At 34.8% G+C, this 24,535-nt stretch overlaps 1 long non-coding RNA gene and 1 pseudogene across 2 annotated transcripts; one reads left to right on the forward strand and one right to left on the reverse strand.

Annotated features, from left to right (window-relative positions):
- Window positions 1-500: 500 nt before the first annotated feature.
- LOC116128731 lies at window positions 501-4,511 on the reverse strand. 2 transcript variants are annotated; one of them, XR_004127805.1, is made up of 2 exons: window positions 4,454-4,511; window positions 501-908 (listed from the first exon to the last, which is right to left on the reverse strand). It is a non-coding gene; the product is annotated as an uncharacterized LOC116128731 (long non-coding RNA). The 2 variants fall into 2 exon arrangements; XR_004127804.1 differs by lacking the exon at window positions 4,454-4,511 and adding an exon at window positions 992-1,075.
- Window positions 4,512-19,007: 14,496 nt separating this feature from the next.
- LOC116128705 lies at window positions 19,008-22,260 on the forward strand (annotated as a pseudogene).
- The last annotated feature ends 2,275 nt before the right edge of the window (window positions 22,261-24,535 follow it).

Here is a 24,535-nt window from a genome sequence, read left to right on the forward strand (position 1 = left end):
CAAACCTTTTGGCTTTAAGTCTTTACCACTCGGCCACGCCATTATTATTTGGGTATGGTTTTTTTTGTTTCTGCAGCGGAGCTGCTCCGTTTTGTGCTTAAGGATTGCTTTTCTTTCCTTTCGCTCGTTTTGTGTAGCGCGGCTCTTGGTCTTGTCAAGGGTTAGACTTTAGACTGTAAATCTTTATTCTTTAATACAATTACCGAGTTACCACAACAATTTGTTCTTTTCCAGTTGCGATATTTGGACTCATTTTTCATCAATTTGATCTTGTAATTGCTATTTAAATAGTTGTGAACGATAATTAGAACATTTTTGCATGCATAGAATTTCACAATTTAACTCTTTTTGGATTTTGTGAATCCTTGAACCATAATATAAAACTTTGTAACGTCCAAAGACTATCATCAGCTTAAATACGCAGATCTTAATAGTCTTGAAATCAGATTTACCGTCAGAATGATCTTGCATTTTAATGGATAAAAAGAGTGACTACCAGGTAGCATAGTAAACAAGTAATATTTTATATATCTGAATTATAAAGCATTTCATTTAGAATACTTTGATGATGAACGTACAGAATTAATCAGCCATTAATCAGACCACAGTCCGTGTTTCAACATAGAAACACTTTATTAGCAAGCTAGCCAGCTCGCTTATTTTATACTACGAACAAGAAGTTCGAGCAACCCTAAGCAAGAAGGGTATAATTTATTAATTATGTTTGTCGAGAGGACAATTGAAGTAGCAGAAGCATTTCCAATTGCCACCTCTTTTATGACAAGCTCCACTCCTTGCATCCTCCCATTGCTTGCATTGATTGTTACAATGGTCAGTGTTGCCGCACTTCCCAGACCATGTTTGGCTAGCCCTCTCACAAAGATTTTCTTGCACTTCTGCCATCGTCCCTGCATTGATCCAATCCAACAAAGTAAGAAAAAACAACAGTATTTGAAGTATATATGTATACAAAACACCTCACGTCACTCACCCCAGTTTGCAATTAGGACGAAAATGAAGAAGAGTGCAAAAAACTGGATAGCTTTAACAGTCTTGGCCATGATCTTGCTTATTAATTATTATCTTGCTTCTGTTTGAATTGGGGACGAGTGAACATAGGTCTTTTTATAGTAGAAGTTTTGGTTTTTTCCATGCTCGAAGTTGACAGGATGACACTATCACAATCTTACCCAGAAGAGTAATATTACAATTACAAAAACTTTATATAAAATCATCTATATAAAGTTTTGTTATGTCATCTCTAATCACATGGTAGGTGGGTTTCCAGATATATTGTCTATTTTGGATCATAAGTTGAACTACTGACAGGTCTACATAGTTTTGTCCAAAAAAAAAACATCTTTAAGTGATAAGAGTGTCATTATACTATATAAACGATCAAGATCCTCATCTTTTAGCTGATGTGGAAGTTTGACATCAACATAAAGTGATATAATACTATTCATGTATTGGCATATTACTTACTATAATTTCTTAGGTATTTATTAAATTGATTTTTATATAAATTCTCCCAATTATATTTTGATATATCACTTTATACGAAAGGCTTTCTATACAAGTTTATAAATGCAGTATTATTCTCTATAAAAAAATCAACTGGATATCTTTTTACATTGTTTTTGTCGTAAATGAAGATAAGCCAAAAAAAAAAAAAAAAATTGGAATTATGAAGACATAAGTTGAAAAGTCGATCCTTCCCTACTGAAAACAGTACTTTAAATTATTAATTGGAAAAGACTTTACCATGGCATAGCCTATGGCTGCCATGCATGCGGCCATTGGTGATTTTGATATATCACTTTATATAAAAGACTTTCTCTTCAAAAAAAAAAAAAAAAAGGCAACTGGATATCTTTTTACATTGTTTTTGTCGTAAATGAAGATAAGCCAAAAAAAAATTGGAATTATGAAGACATAAGTTGAAAAGTCGATCCTTCCCTACTGAAAACAGTACTTTAAATTATTAATTGGAAAAGACTTTACCATGGCATAGCCTATGGCTGCCATGCATGTGGCCATTGGTAATTTTGATATATCACTTTATATAAAAGACTTTCTCNCCATCTACCTTCCGAAGAACACTGTCAGACAGATTCATCACGATCAGGTTATAAGCTTCTTCATCAATCTCTTCCTTCTTTTCCAGTTTCTCCTCTGACCATTTCTTGGGATCCTTTTCCAGTGCAATTGCAACTTTGTTATGTGAAAGAAGAGCCTTCATTTTCTTTTTCCAACTGCCGAAGTCGATCTTCCCATCATATTGGGATATCTCCATTCTGGTGGTGCTCATTTTTCCTGTAATGACAAAGAAAGAAACACAAAGAAAACAAATGGAAAGTCTAAGGAGTACTTGGCGTTGTTACACCAGTAGTTGCCAATTGCTGCCAGGCAGTTTTTAAGGCGGTCACTGGTATTCCAGCCGATATACCCTTATACTTTATCAAGGCTTGACTCTCTAGAATCAATTCTGGACTCAAGGTAATAATCGAATCAAAAAAAACCCCAATTTTCGAAACCCTAATTTTGAAACCCTAATTTTTGAAACCCTAATTTCTGTTTCTTTAACACAAGAATCCCAAATTCACAAAACCCTAATTTCGTCAGAGAATGAATGACTCTCTAGGACTCAATTTTTGAGACTCTTACGGAAACCCCAATTTTTCAGAAAGTAACCCTAATTTAGGAAACCCTAAATTTTTCGTGAAACCCTAAATTTTCCATAACACGAACTTTACTTTCAAGAAAAAAAATGGTTCTGATACCACTGTTATACCTAAGTAGCAGAACTGATTTCTCACGCAACAGAATCAAATCAAGAAACACAAGATCACCACAAAAACAAACACACAGAACAAGCCACGATTTACCGTGGTTCACTTATCCTTTTATGGATAAGCTACATCCACGTTGAGCTCAAGAAAGGTATGAGCTCGCTGCACTACGATTACCAGAAGAATAGTCAAGATTACATAGATTCAACACTCACCAGATCTACCCGTTTTACAACAGCACTCAGCCTTACAAGATACCCTATGGATATCCCAAACCCGAGAGAACAACACTCTCACCTGAATGATTAAAGCCCCTAATCACTCGACTGATTACTCTCAATCTGGAATTGAATCTTAACCCTAACACAGAGAAAATAGCCGACTCAAAGAATAACCCTAGTCCCTTTCGTTTTCTCTCTCTGAAGACTGACTGTAACATGAGCTTTTATATGGTTGACTCTGTGATCAATCCTGGCCGTCCAATCTGAAACGAATCCTATGGTCTGCATTTGCCCAAATGAATATGCCTAAAACGACGCCGTATTAGTGTTACTTAAACGACGCTGTTTTCAGGCTTCCACATTTAACACCAATAATATTAGTAATCGTTCTTGTGATTCAAACTTAAGATCATAAGGGAGCAAACCCTTAGCCGTCTTTACCACTTGGCTAACCCATTATTGGTTGAGTATGGTTTTTTTGGTTTCTGCAGCAGCCAAGGATGTTCTTCTTGTCCGTTTGGCTAGCTGCTCCGTTTTGTGTTTAAGGATTGCTTTTCTTTCCTTTTGTTTCTTTTGTGTAGCGCGGCTCTTGGTCTTGTCAAGGGTTAGACTTTAGACTTTAGAAATCTTTATTCTTTAATACAATTACCGAGTTACCACAACAATTTGTTCTTTTCCAGTTGCGATATTTGGACTCATTTTTCATCAATTTGATCTTGTAATTGCTATTTAAATAGTTGTGAACGATAATTAAAACATTTTTGCATGCATAGAATTTCAAAAATTTAACTCTGTTTGGATTTTGTGAATCCTTGAACCATAATATAAAACTTTGTAACGTCCAAAGACTCTATCATCAGCTTAAATACGAAGATCTAATACTCTTGAAATCAGATTTATCATCAGAATGATCTTGCATTTTAGTGGAAAAAAAGAGTGACTACCAGGTAGCATAGTAACCAAGTAATATTTTATATATCTTAATCATAAAGCATTTCATTTAGAATACTTTGATGATGAAGGTACAGAATTAATCAGCGATTAATCAGACCACAGTCGGTGTTTCAACGTAGAAACACTTTATTAGGCTAGCCAGCTCACTTATTTTATACTACGAACAAGAAGTTCGAGCAACCCTAAGCAAGAAGGGCATAATTTATTAATTATGTTTGTCGAGAGGACAATTGAAGTAGCAGAAGCATTTCCAATTGCCACCTCTTTTATGACAAGCTCCGCTTCTTGCATCCTCCCATTGCTTGCATTGATTGTTACAATTGGCAGTGTTGCCGCACTTCCCAGACCATGTTTGGCTAGCCCTCTCACAAAGATTTTCTTGCACTTCTGCCATCGTCCCTGCATCGATCCAATCAAACAAAGTAAGAAAAAAACAACAACAGTATTTGAAGTATATATGTATACAAAACAACTCAAGTCACTCACCCCAGTTTGCAATTAGGACGAAGATGAAGAAGAGTGCAAAAAACTGGATAGATTTAACAGTCTTGGCCATGATCTTGCTTATTATCTTGCTTCTGTTTGAATTGGTGAAGGGTGAACGTAGGTCTTTTTATAGTAGATGTTTTGGTTTTTTCCATGCTCGAAGTTGACAAGATGATACTATGATACTATCACAATCTTATCAAAAATAGTAATATTATAAAGACTTGGTACAAAGTCATTTATATAAAGTATTGTTATGTTGTCTTTAAACACATGGTCGGTGAGTTCCTTAGACCGTTGATAAGCTCGCACAATTTTATCTTTAAAATACGTCTCTTAAGGGTAAGGGTATCTTTATGCTATATAAATAACCAAAATTCAAATCTTTTATCCAACACGGGAATTTGGCATCAACTGATATGATACTATTCATGCATTGGCATATTAATTACTATAATTTATTATGTATTTATTAAATTTATTTTTTATATTAATTCTCCTTGTCATGGTCTGATACATCACTTTATACGGAAGACTTGGTATAGAAGCTTATAAATATAGAATTAATATTCTATAAAAAAATACAACGCATTGGATATCTTTTTACATTGCTTTTGTCGTGAAAGAAGATTAAGCCACAAAAAATTTGGAATTATGAGGACATAAGTTAGAAAAGTCCATCCATCTCCCCTGAGAACAGTACTTTAACATTATTAATTTGAAAAGACTACCATGGCATGGCCTATAGCTGCCGTGCATGTGGCCATTGGTAAAAAGATTTATCCACAACTCATAAATTAGTCAACAATTATAGGCCGATCGATCAGAGTCTCAGCTTTAAATGATTTCATTTGTTGAATGTTATATACACGATCAGATACTTTGAATGCTAGCCAGCTAACAGATAAAGGAAGAGAAGTTTGGATATTTTTAGGCAGTAAACAAGTAATATTTTGTATATATATATATATGAATCATAGCGCATTTCATTTAGAACACTTTGATGATGAACGTACAGAATTAATCAACGACCACAGCTAGTGTTTCAACATAGAAACACTTTATTAGCAAGCTAGCCAGCTCGCTTATTTTATACTACGAACAAGAAGTTCGAGCAACCCCAAACAAGAAGGGCATAATTTATTAATTATGTTTGTCGAGAGGACAGTTGAAGTAGCAGAAGCATTTCCAATGGCCACCTCTTTGATGACAAGCTCCACTCCTTGCATCCTCCCATTGCTTGCATCGATTGTTACAATGGTCAGTATTGCCACACTTCCCAGACCATGTTTGGCTAGCTCACTCACAAAGATTTTCTTGCACTTCTGCCATCGTCCCTGTATCGATCCAATCAAACAAAGTGTCACTCACCCCAGTTTGCAATTAGGACGAAGATGAGGAAGAGTGCAAAAACTGGACAGATTTAACAGTCTTGGCCATAATCTTGCTTATTATCTTGCTTCTGTTTGAATTGGGGAAGGATGGACGTAGGTCTTTTTATAGTAGAAGTTTTGGTTTTTCCATGCTCAAAGTTGACAAGATGATACTGTCACAATCTTATAGATAAGACTAATATTATATTTACAAAAACTTTATGCAAAGTTATCTATATAAAGTGTTGTTATGTCCATTCCAGCCACATAGTAGATTGGATTTTAGATGTATTATCTATTTTGAGTCATAGTTGAATTGTTGGCAGATCATATAGTTTTATCCTGAAAAAGCGTCATTAGGTGATAAGGGCACTCTTGTATTATATAAACGATTAAGGTTTTTGTCTCCTAACAAATACGAGAGATTGACATCAACATAAAGTGATATAATACTATTTATGGATTGACATATTATTTATTATAATTTATTATGTATTTATTATATTAATTTTTTTAATCATAATATAATATACCACTTTACATAAAAACACCATAGTTTATAAATATAGTGTTACCCTTCTAAAAAAAATACAAATATATATCTTTTTACATTATTTTTTTCGTAAAAGAAGATAAGCCACAAAAAATATTGGAATTATGGGAACATAAGCTGAAAAGTCGATCCATCCCCACTGAAAACAGTACTTTAAGATTATTAATTTGAAAAGACTTTACCATGGCATAGCCTATGGCTGCCATGCAGGTGGCCATTGGTAAAAAGATTTGTCCACAATTCATAAATTAGTCAACAATTATCGGCCGATCGATCAGGGTCTCAGCTTTAAATGATTTCACTAGTTGAATGTTATATACTCGATCAGATACTTTGGATGCTAGCCAGCTAACAGATAAAGGAAGGGAAGTGCAGTAACGTCCAAACTTTCCCGTGAGTGGGTGCCATTGTTTTACGAGTTTTCTACGAATCGGGTTCCGAATATTGAAGATGTGGGTTCATTTTTTGGGCAGATCGGAACCATGCAATAGACACAATTTAGTCAAAAAAAGGTGCTCAAGCTATACTAGAGTCGTCACATCAATAGTGAAGTTTACATCTTCAAATTAATATCAAGATTTGGACAGATCAAAACCATTTCATGCATGCATGCACACGTATCAGGTTTTGCAGAAGCAGCTGGCCTGTCTACCTCCCTATCGGAATTCAGAAATTTATGTGTCGTTCTATGAGTTAATATAGATACATGATAACGTTTTTCATATTTTATATTGCGACATTGAACTCCATATTATGTTGTTTTTAGCAATTTGTTCTTATCCAGTTTGTTCCTTTTGACTTTTTTTCTCGGCTCTTTCTGTATAGACTCTTTAGGGTCTGTTAAGGTTATCTTGTTTTGTTGATATGTTTGCAAAACTGGGTAGTTCATAATGCAGCAGCAGCCAACAACTGTATTTTTCCAGTTGGTTAAGGTGAGGGGATACGGAAGTTGGTGTTTCCTTCTAATTGCTAACTGAAGTGGTGGGGCAGTCCCTTTCAGCCGCCGGCGGCCTTCTCTTGCTGGTTTTTGCAGTCTGGTTTTGGAAGTTAGTGTGGGCAGCAGCTGTATAGTGCTGTGTCTAGTTAGACCTTTGCTGTCTGAGTAAAGGGTGTTTTTTTTTTGGGGGGGGTGGGCGGGGTTTTACTAGTCTCTAACTCCGATTACTAGTCTCTAACTCCGAACAAAGCTTTCGAAACAGGGCAAACTTATAGTCCATGCTAACAATATTAGTCTGTGATTCAAACCTAAGACCACAAAAGGAGCAAACCCTTGCCCTATGCCTTTACCATTCGGTCAATCCATTATTGGTTGGATATGGTTTTTTTTTGTTTCTGCAGCAGCCAAGGATGTTGTTTTTGTCCGTTTGGCTAGCTGCTCCGTTTTGTGCTTAAGGATTGCTTTTCTTTCCTTTTTCTCTTTTTGTCTAGCGCGGCTCTTGGTCTTGTCCAAGCGTTAGACTTTAGACTGTAATTCTTTAATTCTTTTCCAGTTACGAGTTACCAGAACAATTTGTTCTTTTCCAGTTGCGATATTTGGACTCATTTTTTTATCAATTTGATCTTGTAATTGCTATTTAAATAGTTGTGAACGATAATTAGAACATTTTTGCGTATAAAACTTTGTAACGTCTAAAGACTCTATCATCAGCTTAAATTAATACGAATATCTAATACGCTTGAAATCAGATTTATCATTAGAATGATCTTGCATTTTAATGGATAAAAAGAGTGACTACCAGGTAGCATAGTAACCAAGTAATATTTTATATATCTGAATCATAAAGCATTTCATTTAGAATACTTTGATGATGAAGGTACAGAATTAATCAGCGATTAATCAGACCCTAGCGGTGTTTCAACAGAAAAACATTTTATTAGCAACCTAGCCAGCTCACTTTTTTTTACTACGAACAAGAAGTTCGAGCAACCCTAAGCAAGAAGGGTATAATTATAATTATGTTTGTCGAGAGGACAATTGAAGTAGCAGAAGCATTTCCAATTGCCACCTCTTTTATGACAAGCTCCACTCCTTGCATCCTCCCATTGCTTGCATTGATTGTCACAATGGTCAGTGTTGCCGCACTTCCCAGACCATGTTTGGCTAGCCCTCTCACAAAGATTTTCTGCACTTCTGCCATCGTCCCTGCATCGATCCAATCCAACCAAGTAAGAAAAAAACGACAACAGTATTTGAATAGATATGCATACAAAAAACCTCAGTCACTCACCCCAGTTTGCAATTAGAGACGAGTGAGAAGAGTGCAAAAAACTGGATAGATTTAACAGTCTTGGCCATGATCTGCTTATTATCTTGCTTCTGCTTGAATTGGGGAAGAGTGGACGTAGGTCTATTATAGTAGAAGTTGTGGTCTTTTTATAGGTCTTTTAACATTATTACCTACGGCTGCCATACATGTGGCGGCCATTGGCAAGATGTGTGAAAACAAGTAAGAAAATCAACAGCACTGGAGATATCGAAAAGCCGCCGCACTCAGCTTTAAATGATTTCATATTTTTGGCCATGTTGAAGCAACTTGACTCTCACCTCAGTAATGGATTTGTGATGGACATCATCACTAATATCAAACTACGACAGATCGAAACTACATCATGCACACGTAATACTCGTGAGAAAGCCACTTTTATTCATCAAATAATGATTTGATGATATTTTTTCACCTATAAATTTTTAAAATACTATTTTATTACCTAAATTTATATTCGTTTTCGATTGTGGCATCGTTGCAATCCCACTCCACATCATTTTCTTTCCCCATCATCACTCACCAAAAACTCTAAAACTCTACTTGCATACCATGCCAATCGTAAGCAATCGAGCAATTAGGGTTTGCATAACTGCTCCTTTCAAGTCAAATCCAATTAATCTCAATCAATTAAATCTAACATTTTAACTACTATTGACTCATCAGCCTCCCCTTTTCAAAAGTTCTAATATTTGGACTGAATTTACTCTCTGTTCGCTACTGAAATATAAATTTAGATAATAAAAGATATTTAAGTTTTGATAAGTGAAAAAAGTGTCGTACAAAACCCGAGTATCTTCTTCCCATCCCATAGTTTCTGTCCTTCATCCCCGCCAGTGGCTAGGCACCTGCCAAGCAAGCCTTGTGGTTCTCCATCGCCGCATTTGGAAGAGCGGAACTGGGACATCTAAGCCTGGAACCGCAAGTAAAGCCCTTAAGTAAGTCCATCTATTTCCGACTATCGATCTCACTCCGGCCGAGTCCAATCCGAATCAATCAATTTCATCTGGTTGGGTGGAAAAAAGTTGTTAACTCTTATCCCGTGGATGGTTCTCATTAGATTTACAGAAGCAGCTGACCCACCAGCCTCCCCATCAGATTAAAAAAAAACTATATTTGTTTTCTGTACGTTTTAGATTTGGTATATATGTAGCATTGAAGTCTGAAGATGTACAGATTGCAAAAGTAAACTATTTAAATAATCAAGTACTGATTGAATTAAATCTAAAGCATATAATTTTAATTTGATAAATTGCCAATATAAGTTGGCAGGTAGGCAGGAATTTAGAATTAAAAGAAAATCTTTTGGCAGCGAAATGATTAATTGGAAAATACCATTATTCGAGATTAATTTAATTCCAATGATCAGATTATGATTGTACTACATACGGTGATCATAAATTTGCTCATGCTTACAACATACTGCATAAGAGAATCGAAATAACTCAATTATATATATAACCACCACTAAGTAGTTTAACGGTTAACTAAAACTTTTGGATGTATTAATTAAAAGATCTTTCGTTCGATCAATCTGGATTATTAATAGGGGTGATTATTGAGGAAATTTATCAGGCTGTCAACTTCAGAACTCTGGGCATTAGTAAACTCAGTTGTATATATACATTCAAATTTCTATCCTCTAAAGATCAAGAGTTATCATCAAAATAATTCAAAAATGGACAAAGAGTGACAAGTAACCTGCGAACATCGTAAATATATTATTTTATAAATATCATAAACTGTTCATGAAGAACAACTAGCTAGCCAACCAGCTAGGCTTATCTAGAAGGACAAATATAGTGGTAGGCACAATTGATTAAGGGGTTGAAATTAACCACACAGAACTAAATCATGGCCATTTTTTATTAGTTCTGATAACTAAAATTGAATATGTAAATGCTTAATTTACATACTAAATACTCAATTAAAATTTAATAACAAATTATTAATTAATTTCAAAATGAGGTGTTATGAATAATTTTAACTTTTAAGAGTGCATGTAATTTATCTTTATTTTTTAACATGGTAATTAATTAATTTTGTTACAAGATTTTTCAAGACTGCACGGATAGATACATGATAACGTTATTTTTTTTTTTTTTTTATATATTGCGACATTGAACTCCATATTATGTTCTTTTTAACAATTTATTCCTATCCAGTTTGTTCCTTGTGACTTTTTTTTCTCGGCTCTTTCTGTATAGACTCTTTAGGGTCTGTTAAAGTTGCCACTTGTTTTGTTGATATGGTTGCAAAACTGGGTGGTTCATAATGCAGCACCAGCCAACAACTGTATTTTTCCAGTTGGTTAAGGTGAGGGGATATGGAAGTTGGTGTTTCCTTCTAATTGCTAACTGAAGTAGTGGTGCAGTCCCTTTCAGCCGGCGGCTGCCTTCTCTTGCTGGTTTTTGCAGTCTGGTTTTGCAAGTTAGTGTGGGCAGCATCTGTATAGTGCTGTGTCTAGTTATTAGTCCTTTCCTGTCCGTGTGAAGGGTATTTTTTTTTTTTTTTTTGTTAGGCGGTGTCCGAGCTAGTTTCATGCATCTCGATAAGTCTTTTAACCCGGACAAGGTTTTTGAAACAGGGCAAACCCTATAGTCTATGCCAATAATATTAGTAATCGTTCTTGTGATTCGAACTTAAGATCATAAGGGAGCAAACCCTTAGCTGTCTTTACCACTTGGCTAACCCATTATTGGTTGAGTATGGTTTTTTTGGTTTCTGCAGAAGCCAAGGATGTTCTTCTTGTCCGTTTGGCTAGCTGCTCCGTTTTGTGTTTAAGGATTGCTTTTCTTTCCTTTTGCTCCTTTTGTGTAGCGCGGCTCTTGGTCTTGTCAAGGGTTAGACTTTAGACTTTAGAAATCTTTATTCTTTAATACAATTACCGAGTTACCACAACAATTTGTTCTTTTCCAGTTGCGATATTTGGACTCATTTTTCATCAATTTGATCTTGTAATTGCTATTTAAATAGTTGTGAACGATAATTAGAACATTTTTGCATGCATAGAATTTCAAAAATTTAACTCTGTTTGGATTTTGTGAATCCTTGAACCATAATATAAAACTTTGTAACGTCCAAAGACNAAACTATTTAGGAAATTGACCAAATTTCAATACATAAGATTTAAAATATATATATTATTAATTACTCATTTAAATGTGTAGTAAATCAAAATTTTCCACAAAATTGCAAGAAATGCTACCTATCAAAAATTAATTGAGTGAAATCTAATTATCATCTAAGTTGAGAGCAAGCTTGGCAAAAACCTGCGTCCGGGGTACACCCAAGTGGGTTTGGACTCGGATGACAGTTACTTTCTTAGGTAGAGATAGCAAAGGTCCTCGACTTTGTACGAGCTGAGGATTTCATGTTGTTTACGGGGATGGGGATGGGCACGAGAACAGTTTTAATTTCGGCCTCGGGGTAGCTGATTCCCCGCCCCACCCAGATATTGAATATATTATTTTTATTAGATTGCCCTTATAAATTGTACCTTTTAGAGTGAATAACAAAAGAATTTAATATTATAGAGTGAATAATGAAAAACACACTTATAATAAAGATTATTTTTGTTATTCACCAAACCTTCATTTACTCTAAAGATTAATTTTTTTATTTAAAAAGATAAAAATAAAAAGTGATAAATAAAGATTGCATAAGAGAATAATTCACGATTCTACCCTTCATTTCAACGAACTGCAAAGTGCCACCATTTTTTTTTATGATCGGGGGTGTCAGGGCAAGCTTACACATATCTCAACTAATTTTTCGGGATCTTAAAACTATTAATCAGATAAAAGCTGTAGTAGCAACCCCTATTAGCAATGAAGGATGAACTTGAACTCAGTGGCTACTGGCTACCCCTATTAGTAATCGATGATGGACTCGAACTCAAGATCTCTCAAACAATACACCCCAAAATCGCTATCGAACTAGTCAATCACCTAAAGGTAGTTTAAGTCCCACCATCTCCTATACCATGTTGTTTTCCCCTGCCTCTCACTTCTCCACCCTATAAATCTCCTTCCGACATAAAATTATGTATTCTTTAGGCTTTTTTATTGTTTAAAAATCTCTCTCTCTCTCTCTCTCTCTCTCTCTCGCCACCAGCCCGTTGATCTTTAGGTTTGGAACAAAAGTACTCACTCGTCTTGATTTGTTCTTTTTCTCAGAGAAGAATCTGATGACTCTTTGTAAGCGGATGGTTAAAACAAAAAACTAGTTACATAAGNTGGTCTTTTTATAGGTCTTTTAACATTGTTACCTACGGCTGCCATACATGTGGCGGCGATTGGTAAGATGATGTCCACAAGAAGTAGAAAAATCAACAACACTGTCGATATCGAGAAGCCGCCGCACTCAGCTTTAAATGATTTTATATTTTGGCCATGATGAAGCAACTTGACTCTTCACCTCAGTAATGGATTAGTGATGGCCATCTACTAATGTCAAACTATCGACGGATCGAAACTATACCATGCACATGTAATTACCCCTAAATGATTTTTTCTCACTCCAATAATGGTTTAATGACAATTTTTTTTCACCTGTAGATTTTTAAAATATTATTTTATTATCTAAATCTAAATATTTTTTTTTTAATTCTGGCATCATTACAACTCAACTCCACTACTATTTTCTTTTCCTATTATCAGTTATTAAAAACTCTCAAACCCTACTTCGTTAACCATGTCAATCACAAGCAATCGAGTGAGTAGAGTTTGTACAACTACTTCTTCCAAGTCAAATCCGATTAATCTTAACCATTTGAATCTAACATTTCATCACTATTAGACTCATCAGCCTACTTTAATTCTTCAAAAGTCCTAACAATCTGGGCTGGGTTTGCTCTCTATTTACCACCAGAATATAAATTTGGATATAAAATTATATTTTAAAAGTTTGTTGATGGAAAAGTGTTATTAAACCATTATTTAGGTGGAAAAAAGTCGTTAACTCTTATCCCATGGACGGTTCTCAATAGATTTCCAGAAGCAGCTGACCCACCAGCCTCCCCATCAGATTCAAAAATATTTAGATTTGGTATATATAGCATTGAAGATATACAGATTGCAAGAGTAAACTGTTTAAATGATCAAGTGATTGAATAAAATCTAAAGCATATAATTTTAATTTGATAAATTGCCAGTATAAGTTGGCAGGTAGGCAGGAATTTTGATTTAAGAGAAAATATTTTGGCAGCGACAAGATTAATTGGAAAATACATTATTCGAGATTAATTTAATTCCAATGATCAGATTATGTTGATTACTACATATGGTGATCATAAATTTGCTCCTGCATACAGCATACTGCAGAAGAGAATCGAAGTAACTCAATTATATATATAACCACTACTGAGTGGTCTAATGGTCAATTAAAACTCTTAGATGTATTAATTAAGAGGTCCTTAATTCGATCAGTCTGGATTGCTAATAAAGGTGTATATAACAATGGTCAATGTTGCCGCACTTCCCAGACCATGTTTGGCTAGCCCTCTCACAAAGATTTTCTTACACTTCTGCCATCGTCTTTGCATCGATCCAATCAAACAAAGTAAGAAAATCAACAACAGTATTTGAAGTATATATGTATACAAAACAACTCACGTCACTCACCCCAGTTTGCAATTAGGACGAAGATGAGGAAGAGTGCAAAAAACTGGATAGATTTAACAGTCTTAGCCATGATCTTGCCTATTATCTTGCTTCTGTTTGAATTGGGGATGGGTGAACGTAGGTCTTTTGATAGTAGAAGTTTTGGTTTTTTCCATGCTCAAAGTTGACAAGATGATATTATCACAACCTTATCAAGAAGAGTAATATTATACTTAAAAAACTTTATACAATGTTATATATATAAAGTGTTGTTAGGTGCTCTCCAGTTATATATTACGTGCTTCTAAGATGTATTGTTTATTTTAGGTTATAGGTTGAACTGTAGGTAGATAAATTCACATAATTTTATCTTGAAAATGCGTCTCTAAGTGATAGAGAGTATTTTTATGTTATACAAGAAATTAAGATTTTCATCCCCTAATGGATATAAAGAGTTTGACATCAACATAAAGTAATATATTAATTTTTTATATTAATTCTTCAAATCATAATGTAGTTTATTGGAAGACATCTGCACACAAGTTTATAAATGTAGGATTATTCTATTAAAAAAATGCAACTGGATATCTTTTTATATTGTTTTTGTCGTGAAAGAAGATAAGCCACAAAAAAAGACTTTCACATGGCATAGCCTATGGCTGCCATGCATGTGGCCATTAGTAAAAAGATTTATCCACAATTCATAAATTAGTCAACAATTATAGGCCGATCGATCAGAGTCTCAGCTTTAAATGATTTCATTTGTTGAATGTTATATACACGATCAGATACTTTGGACGCTGGCCAGCTAACAGATAAAGGAAGGGAAGTTTGGATATTTTTAACAATAATGCGGTGGACACCCAATTTTTGTACCGAATTTTTTTATCCAACGACATGAGATCTAGTCAGATGTAGATATATATTGGACAGAAAATATATCTCTCATGATTGAACAATCACAGACGAGCGTCCATATTTTATAGAAGATCGTTCATCACAAATATGAGTTAAATTACTATAGATGATCATCCTTTGCATATGGATAGTTATATGGATATTCGTCTGTATTAGATAGACGAACGTCAATCATTTTAGTTTTAAATTTTTTTGAACGAGAGTCTATCTTATATAAACATTTATCCATAATAAATATATACTTATTTATATGATATAGATGAGAATTTATTGATATTTTTATAAACGGTGTCTAGTATATGTTCATAAAAGATGTATTTTCTATCTAATTGTCTACATCATTCGATCAAAAATTTCGGTGTAAAAAATCAGTTCGCGTGGCATTATTCTATTTTTAGCAGTAACTCCAAACTTTCCCGTGAGTGGGTGCATTGTTCTGCCTGCACAACCCTTTTGCGAGTTTTCTACGAATCGGGTTCCGAATAATGTGGGTTTCATTTTTTGGACAGATCGAAACCATACAATTTAGTCAAAATAGGTTGCTCAAGCTATACTAGAGTCGTCACATCAATTTTACATCTTCAAATTAATATCAAGATTTGGACAGATCAAACCATTTCATGCATCATTTACACGTATCAGGTTTTGCAGAAGCAGCTGGCCTGTCGCCTCCTATCGGAATTTCAGAAATTTTTGTCGTTCTATGAGTTAATAACTTAATTAGATCATGTACGTTTTTTTTTTTTTTTTTTTATATTGCGACATTGAACCCATATTATGTTCTTTTTAACAATTTGTTCCATCCAGTTTTGTTCCTTGTGACTTTTTTTCTCGGCTCTTTCTGTGTAGGCTCTTAGGGTCTGTTAAGGTTGTCTCTTGTTTTGTTGATATGGTTGAATACTGGGTGGTTCTTAATGCAGCAGCAGCCAACCAACGTATTTAATTTATTTATTTTTTTGTTACTGATATTAATCCTTTAACCCTAAACAATGTTTCCAAAACAGGCAAGTCCTACAATCTATGATTGATCATATTAACAACCGTTTTTCGGCTAATCCCCTTTAACCCCAATAAAGGCTTACGAAAGAGGGTAAGTCCTACGGTTCATGATCAATAATATTAGTAATTGTTCTTATGATTCGAATCTGAAACTACAAGGAGTAAAGGGACCTAAGCCTTTACCAATCGGCCAACCCAACCCATTATTGGTTGGGTATGGTTTTTTTTTTGTTTCTGCAGCAGCCGAGGATGTTCTTCTTGTCCGTTTGGCTAGCTGCTCCGTTTTGCGCTTAAGGATTGCTTTTCTTTCCTTTTGCTCCTTTTGTGTAGCGCGGCTCTTGGTCTTGTCCAAGGGTTAGACTTTAGACTTTAGACTGTAAATCTTTATTCTTTAATACAATTGCCGAGTTACCACAACAATTTGTTCCTTTCCAGTTGCCATATTTGGACTCATTTTTCATCAATTTGATCTTGTAATTGCTATTTAAATAGTTGTGAACGATAACTAAAACATTTTTGCATGCATAGAATTTAACAATTTAACTCTGTTTGGATTTTGTGAATTCTTGAACCATAATATAAAACTTTGTAACGTCCAAAGACTCTATCATCAGCTTAAATACGAAGATCTAATACTCTTGAAATCAGATTTATCATCAGAATGATCTTGCATTTTAATGGATAAAAAGAATGACTACCAGGTAGCATAGTAACCAAGTATTATTTTATATATCTGAATCATAAAGCTTTTCATTTAGAATACTTTGATGATGAAGGTACAGAATTAATCAGCGATTAATCAGACCACAGTCGGTGTTTCAACGTAGAAACACTTTATTAGCAAGCTAGCTAGCCAGCTCGCTTATTTTATACTACGAACAAGAACTTTGAGCAACCCTAAGCAAGAAGGGGTATAATTTATTAATTATGTTCGTCGAGAGGACAATTGAAGTAGCAGAAACATTTCACAGTGACACCTCTTTGATGACAAGCTCCACTCCTTGCATCCTCCCATCGCTTGCATTGAATGTTACACTTGCCAGTGTTGCCACAGTACCCAGACCATGTTTGGCTAGCCTTCTCACAAAGATTTTCTTGCACTTCTGCCATCGTCATCTCTGCATCCTATCAAACAAAGTAAGAAACAAAAAAAAAAAAAAAAAAAAAAATTAAGTATATATGTACGCAAAAACAACTCACGTTACTCACCCCAGTTTCCAATTAGGACGAGGATGAAGAAGAGTGCAAAAAACTGGATAGATTTAACAGTCTTGGCCATGATATTGCTTATTATCTTGCTTCTGTTTGAATTGGGGAAGGGTGAACGTAGGTCTTTTTATAGTAGAAGTCTTGGTTGCTTCTTTTTTCGTTATGGATATCATTTTATAGGTCTTTTAACAGTATTACCTACGGCTGCCATACATGTGGCGGCCATTGGTAAGATGATGTCGACAACAAGTAGAAAAATCAACACCACTGTAGATACCGATCGAGAAGCCGCCGCACCTCAGCTTTAAATGATTTTATATTTTGGCCATGTTGAAGCAATTTGACTCTTCACCTCAATAATGGATTAGTTATGGACATCGACTAATATCAAACTATGGACAGATCGAAACTATACCATGCATATGTAATAACCCCGTGAGTAAACGACTTTTTCTCTCCCAAATACTAGTTTAATGACATTTTTTTTAGCCATACGTTTTTTAAATACTATTTTATTATTTATATTTATATTTAGTTTTCGATTCTGGTATCATTGTAACCCCACTCCACCACCATTTTCTTTTCCTATCATCATTCACCAAAAACCGTCAAACCCTACTCCGCTAACCATGCCAATTCCAAGCAATCGAGCAATTAGAGTTTGTATAGCCGCTCCTCCCAAGTCAAATCTAATCAATCCTAACCACCAAAATCTAATCTTTTATCACCATTAGACTCATTGGCCTTCTCTCTTCAAAAGTCCCAACAACCTAGACTGAGTTCACTCGCCATCATAATATAAATTTGAGTAATAAAATAGTATTTTAAGAGTCTATAGGTAAAAAAGTGTCATTAAACTATTATTTATGATAGAAAAAGTCGTTAACTCTTATCCCGTCCATGTACTTTCTAGATTTGGTATATATGATAAAGAGTAAACTATTTAAAAGATCAAGTGATTGAATTAAATCTAAAGCATATAATTTTAATATGATAAATTGCCAATATAAGTTGGCAGGTAGGCAGGAATTTAGAATTAAAAGAAAATATTTTGGCAGCGAAAAGATTAATTGGAAAACACCATTATTCGAGATTTATTTAATTCCAATGATCAGATTATGATGAGTACTACATATGGGTTTGTATGGGCGAAGTATCTTTTGATGTAGAGAGAGGCCACATGTCTCCCCCACTTGTTGTGTGATGTGCAACGGCTGGGGGAAAAAAAAAGGTTTCCGCTCTTAAGAACCAATAGGTGAGGGCCACCTGTCATTCTTGAGACACTTCGTATTCCATTCACTTTGAGAGAGAGAACGAAAAACGTAGCAGTGGAGATTTTTGCCTTCTCTTCGTCGGTTATTCACGGTAATCTTTCGTTTTTTTTTCTTTGATTTTTTTATCTTTTCTTTGCTTATTTCTTTCTTCTTCTGGATTTTGTGCTGGTTTCTCGGACGATTCGACGTAATTTTAGGTTGATTTTGGTAGATCTTCGTTCTAGGTATTTTGGTTTCGGAATTTTAGGAGTGTTTTTGGTAGATCTTACATTCCTGATTTTCTTGAAAATACTTTCGCGCTTTTATATTTCCACTTCTTTACACTACTATCCGCTCTACTTCATTGCATTATTTTAGCATGATGAACCAATTCATACCGATTATCATCAAGTCAACTCGGAATTGGAGTATACCCGCTCTTTATGTTATTCTAACATTGGTCACTGTCAAAGTATTACATTCTCTGTATCGCTACACGCGTACAATGTCATCGTCTTCATCAACCTCAACTGTAACGTATGCTGGAATTCTCCAGCGAATGCGAATTCTCTCCAGCAAGCTCTACTTCGATGTTCCCCCTTCCAAGGTAACCTAACACTGACATGTTTTTATAGATGAACTTATATGTGTTGTTAAATTTCATTTTGGACTGATAATTTTTTATTGTTTGAACAAATAGGTCCCACTGGCTTACTCACCCGATTATGATATTTCATTTCTTGGACTGGAGACGACGTAAGGGGCTCTGACTTCTTTTTCTTACTTTAGATAATCGACTGTTTTGGTGGGTTGTGGACTGAACTTGAGTAGATAATTGATTTTTTTTTCTTGTCCATGCAATTGATGAAGGCACCCATTTGATTCTTCTAAATGGGGTCGCATATGCCAGTTTCTCAATTCGGATGGTTTTGTGGACAAACTCGTATTGTTGAGTCGATGGAAGCTTCAAAAGAGGATCTCCTTGTGGTAGTTTCTGTGTCATTGATGAACTCTTGCTTTTCTTTCTCTTTTGGTTCTGTTTTTGAAGACGTGCAAAACTTGCATGAGATGAACAAATGTCTACAAAACAATTATGTGCTTACTCACTATAAAAGTGTTAGGAAACTATGTGAAGAACTTATTGCTTATATGCAATCAGGTGCATACAGAATCTTATTTGGATGATCTGAAGAGCAGTCCAAATGTTGCCTTGATAGTGGAGGTAATGCATTAGGGTTATATTTGCTGCTATTCTTTACTCCATGATTATTTTCTTTAAGATTGTGGTTCATATTAATCTTATTAAGCAAGTGCATCTGTCGGTTTGCAATTCGAAATGAATTCATTAAATGCCAAAAAAGGGGTGAGTGATGTCATGCCATTCAAAAGAACTACAGAATTAGTTCAATCAAAATGATTTTGGTTTAATGGGATAACCATGCTCTCAATTTATAATTTACAGGGTTCTTCTGGCATAATTTAATAGTTTGAGCCCGGGATTAAACACTTTCATGTCTTGTGAACAAGATATTTTACTAATTTATTGTGCTACCATGAATAGGTCCCTGCTTTTGCACTAGTTCCTAATAGTCTTGTGTAGGAGGACCTTCTTTATCGATTCCGCAAGCAGGTGAACCATCATCTGTCTTGAAATATATTCTCAGGTGGTTTTATTCTTTGAAATCGAATTATGCTGATTATAAGATTGACTGCAGGTGTGTGGAACCACATTGGCAGGCAAGCTTGCAAAAGAGCGAGGATGGGCTATCAATATTGGAGGAGGGTTCAATCATTGTTCTGCTAGTAAAGGAGATGGAGTTTGTGCTTATGCTGACATTTCTCTTTGCATACATTATGCCTTCGTTAGGTTAAATATATTGAGGTATTAATACTTCAGCTCAGATGAAATAAATGCAGCGTTGCAATTTTAACTTCGAACTTAGATCTTAGTTGACAGTTGCCCTTTTATTAAGCTTCTTTTCATCATCATCTCAAATGCAGGGTTATGATAATTGATCTTGATGCACATCAAGGAGATGGTCATGAAAAGGACTTTTCTAAGGACGGCAGGTCACTTATTTGCCCTGATGGTGCTTTTATTCAACTTTTCTTTGGAATCTTAAAGATGACATCTGTTCTACAGGGCGAGTTTTTACTTTGGATATGTACAACCCTGCAATATATCCGTTTGTAAGTTGCTACAAATTAAGCTACTGATTCTTTGAATTCAGTTTCTAGTTCTTTTCTCATGCAGCTACATTAGATTTAGTCCTTCATTTCTCTTTCTTAACACTTATAAATTGCTCTTTATCTATGTTTTAATGTCATTATAAGAGTATTAATTGTTTCTTTTAGTAAATATTCTAATTGCTCTTCTTTTCCTCTCACTCTTGTTATTTCACTGTTAGGATCGTGCTCAGGACATAAACATAGAGAAGAAGGTTGAAGTAGCGGTAAGCTTTGCGATGTTATTTTGAAAAGTGAATCATATCTGTTTTGTTCTTCTCCTCCAATGACATTTTGTTTTTCCTAAATTTAAGTAGACTGGGACGACAACTGCTGAGTACCTGGAGAAGTTAGATGATGCACCTAAGGTATAAATGGCTTTTGCTTATAACATGTCTCACCTGCTGTTCTCTCCTGGACCTTGACAATTTTTATGAAAGTTAGCTTTTGGTTGTGTCTCCTTTAGGGGCTTTCTACAGACCATGTAATATGGTGTCTTGCTTTCTTCCTATAATAATATTGCCTTTTTGTATGGCAGTTGTGGGGTCTTTTAGGTTTCAACTTCTATCTGAGTGCCATTACCATCTTTTTGATACACGTTTGCTACCTGGCATGCTTTATTTGCATGTTTGACATTGACATTCATGTCTTGGTCAAAAATGTTTTTTTGGAATATAGTTTACCCACTTTATGGTCAAAGTTTTGCTATTGACTGACTTGTGCTCTTGCTTTTCCATTTCTTTGCGTACCTACAAGATTTTAAATTTTGGGATTTCGTTTGCATCTCTTCGGTCTTGTTAACAATTATTTCTGTGATTGACGTTTTAATTGATTATGGTGTTAATACTGCAAGAAAGAGTTGATAAAAAATCTATTTTGGAGCTCTGTAGCATTGATATTATTATTTATTTCTTTATTTTAGGATGCTAGAAGTATGTTTGATCCTGAGCTAGTAGTTTACAATGCTGGCACTCATATCTTAGAAGGGGATCCACTGGGCAAGTTAAAGGTAGAATCTGGTTGTTGGATACTGCACCCTATTATGAAGCAAATTTATTGAACTCAAAGTTTGGGCTCAGGATGAGAATCAGAGGTTTATCATTTGAAGGTTCATCACAGAAGGGTGTTGAAAGAATCTTTCCAGTGAGAATATTTTTCCAATCTAATGCTAGTTAAATAGTTATTATAATTGCTGCAAAGAATGAACTAGGATGTTCTTTGTGAAGTCAGTTACCTATATTGTGTGTTAGTTCCCACCAATATGATAATTTAACTACAAGGTTCATGTTGTGCATATGCTGCTGCAGGTTAGTCCCCAGGGGATAATTGAGAGAGATGAGAAGGTCTTCGAATTTTTTCGGCCAAACAAAATTCCTGTTGTCATGCTCACATCAGGTCATCAGATTTGAAACTTAGATGTACTGTTTCGATATGTTTATGATAGAAACCCACTCCAATAACTCAACAACAGGAATCTTGGAATATCAATATGGCCTTTTTCTCAGAGATTTTTTATTGAATTTGCAATAATTCTGGCACTGGATTTTGTTTAACTACCTGAAACATCAAACACCCAAGAGCTAAATACAACCACCAACCATTTCATGTCAGACCATTATGAGCTGTGGGAGGAAGTTGTATACAATAACTTTAAAAGGGTAAAAGCTTCAACTATCTAATACATAAATATAGCCAGGGACCAATACGTTTTAAATAATTGGCTGCTTTCTTCTCTATCCATTTACTATAAGCAGGTAAAATTTCACAGTGAAATTGTGAGAATTTAGTAAGTAACCTAATCACCAGTTTCATTATGAGTCTCAGTGAGAGATGATCAGAAGGCCTAAACACTAGGTTGATCATATTGACAAGCCACAAGGCACAATATGGGAATTCTCTGTTTATGTTTGTTAATGCTATTTATGAATATGTGAATGTGTGCTTACATTCTCAGCCAGTGTTGAGGAGCTGGCTCTTTTAAAGCTAAGAACCATCTCTTAATTCTCATATTGTGCCTTGTGGCTTGTCAATATGATCAACCTAGTGTTTAGGCCTTCTGATCATCTCTCACTGAGACTCATAATGAAACTGGTGATCAGGTTGCTTACTAAATTCTCACAATTTCACTGTGAAATTTTACCTGCTTATAGTAAATGGATAGAGAAGAAAGCAGCCAATTATTTAAAACGTATTGGTCCCTGGCTATATTTATTGTATTAGATAGTTGAAGCTTTTACCCTTTTAAAGTTATTGTATACAACTTCCTCCCACAGCTCATAATGGTTTGACATGAAATGGTTGGTGGTTGTATTTAGCTCTTGGGTGTTTGATGTTTCAGGTAGTTAAACGAAGTTCAGTGCCAGAGTTATCGCAAATTCAATAAAAAATCTCTGGGAAAAAGGCCATATTGATATTCCGAGATCCAATCCAAGTTCCGGGTGAAGCTCTAAATCAGGGAATTTCCTTCATTCTTATTATTTTTTTACATGGATTGTAAAAAATAATCACATAAATACTTGTTAGGTAAGAATTAAGAAATCGATATATCATTTTCTTTTAAAATCAAGCAAAACGTGAAATGATAAGAGTTGGTTGGTCCCTCTCTTGCATTTGGAATCAATAATAACTTTGGGTACTAATGGATGAGTACTAATATGGTACTAACTAAAGCATGTACCGTACTATGCGCATAGTACGGGTACATGCTTAGTTAGTACACATATTAGTACTCATCCATTAGTACCCTAGCATCACTCTTTGGAAATAGCTTGGTAGGTAACGTATAAGAAAGTTTAATAGAGATGATGTATAGAGTCTCACGTTGAGGACTATATTATGTTTGCATGATAAATAGTTTTCTTACCATTTAAGGAAATTGATCCGTATTTTGGAAGCTATATATGGGGGTGGGAAAAAAAGTTCGGAAACCGACTGAAAAAGTGGTTTTTTTGGAACCGATTCGAAATAATGGTTGAATCAATTTTCGGTTTGATTAATAATTCACCTATTTTGTAAACCTTTAACGGAACCGGTTTTTACAAGGTTTAGTAGAAATTTGTTGGTTAGTTACATTCATATTTTCTCTCTCTCTCTCTCTCTTTTTTCTTTGATATGCATGTGCCCTTAAATACGTACTTTTCAAAAAAATTAAAATCTAAATTCCAAAGTGATTAATTTTGGGGCTACATGCCAGTATAAATATCTTGGATTTTAGCTATTCTAGTGCTTTGTTCCATAATTGTAACCTGTAACAAAGCCAAAATTGATTAGTCTAAATTGTTTGTTTATAAAAATCAGTTAATCGGTTAACCAAACCGAACAATCAATCCGATTACACATCGGATCAGGTCAAAAACTGGTATGGTTTGTTTGATTTCCACTTGAACCATTTTTCGGTTTGGTTAAAATGAGCTGAACCGGTCCGATTAACCGGATTTCAACCCCTAGCTATAATAATATATCCTCTCTTTATCACACAATCACACACGTCGCCCATCTACTACTCTATGGTCATCAATGTGACAGCATTGCATTCAACACTTGTGTTATCAAGTCATAAATAAGATCAAAATTAATTAATTGAATCTTTTGAAACGGACAATTAATGTACTTTATCGTCTAGGTTACAATTTCAAACAAGTATCTTTCCATATTTTTGTATTGTATCATTTACTCTTATGTGAT

This window comes from Pistacia vera, unplaced genomic scaffold, assembly GCF_008641045.1.
Source record: "Pistacia vera cultivar Batoury unplaced genomic scaffold, PisVer_v2 Contig202, whole genome shotgun sequence".
Taxonomy (NCBI): domain Eukaryota; kingdom Viridiplantae; phylum Streptophyta; class Magnoliopsida; order Sapindales; family Anacardiaceae; genus Pistacia; species Pistacia vera.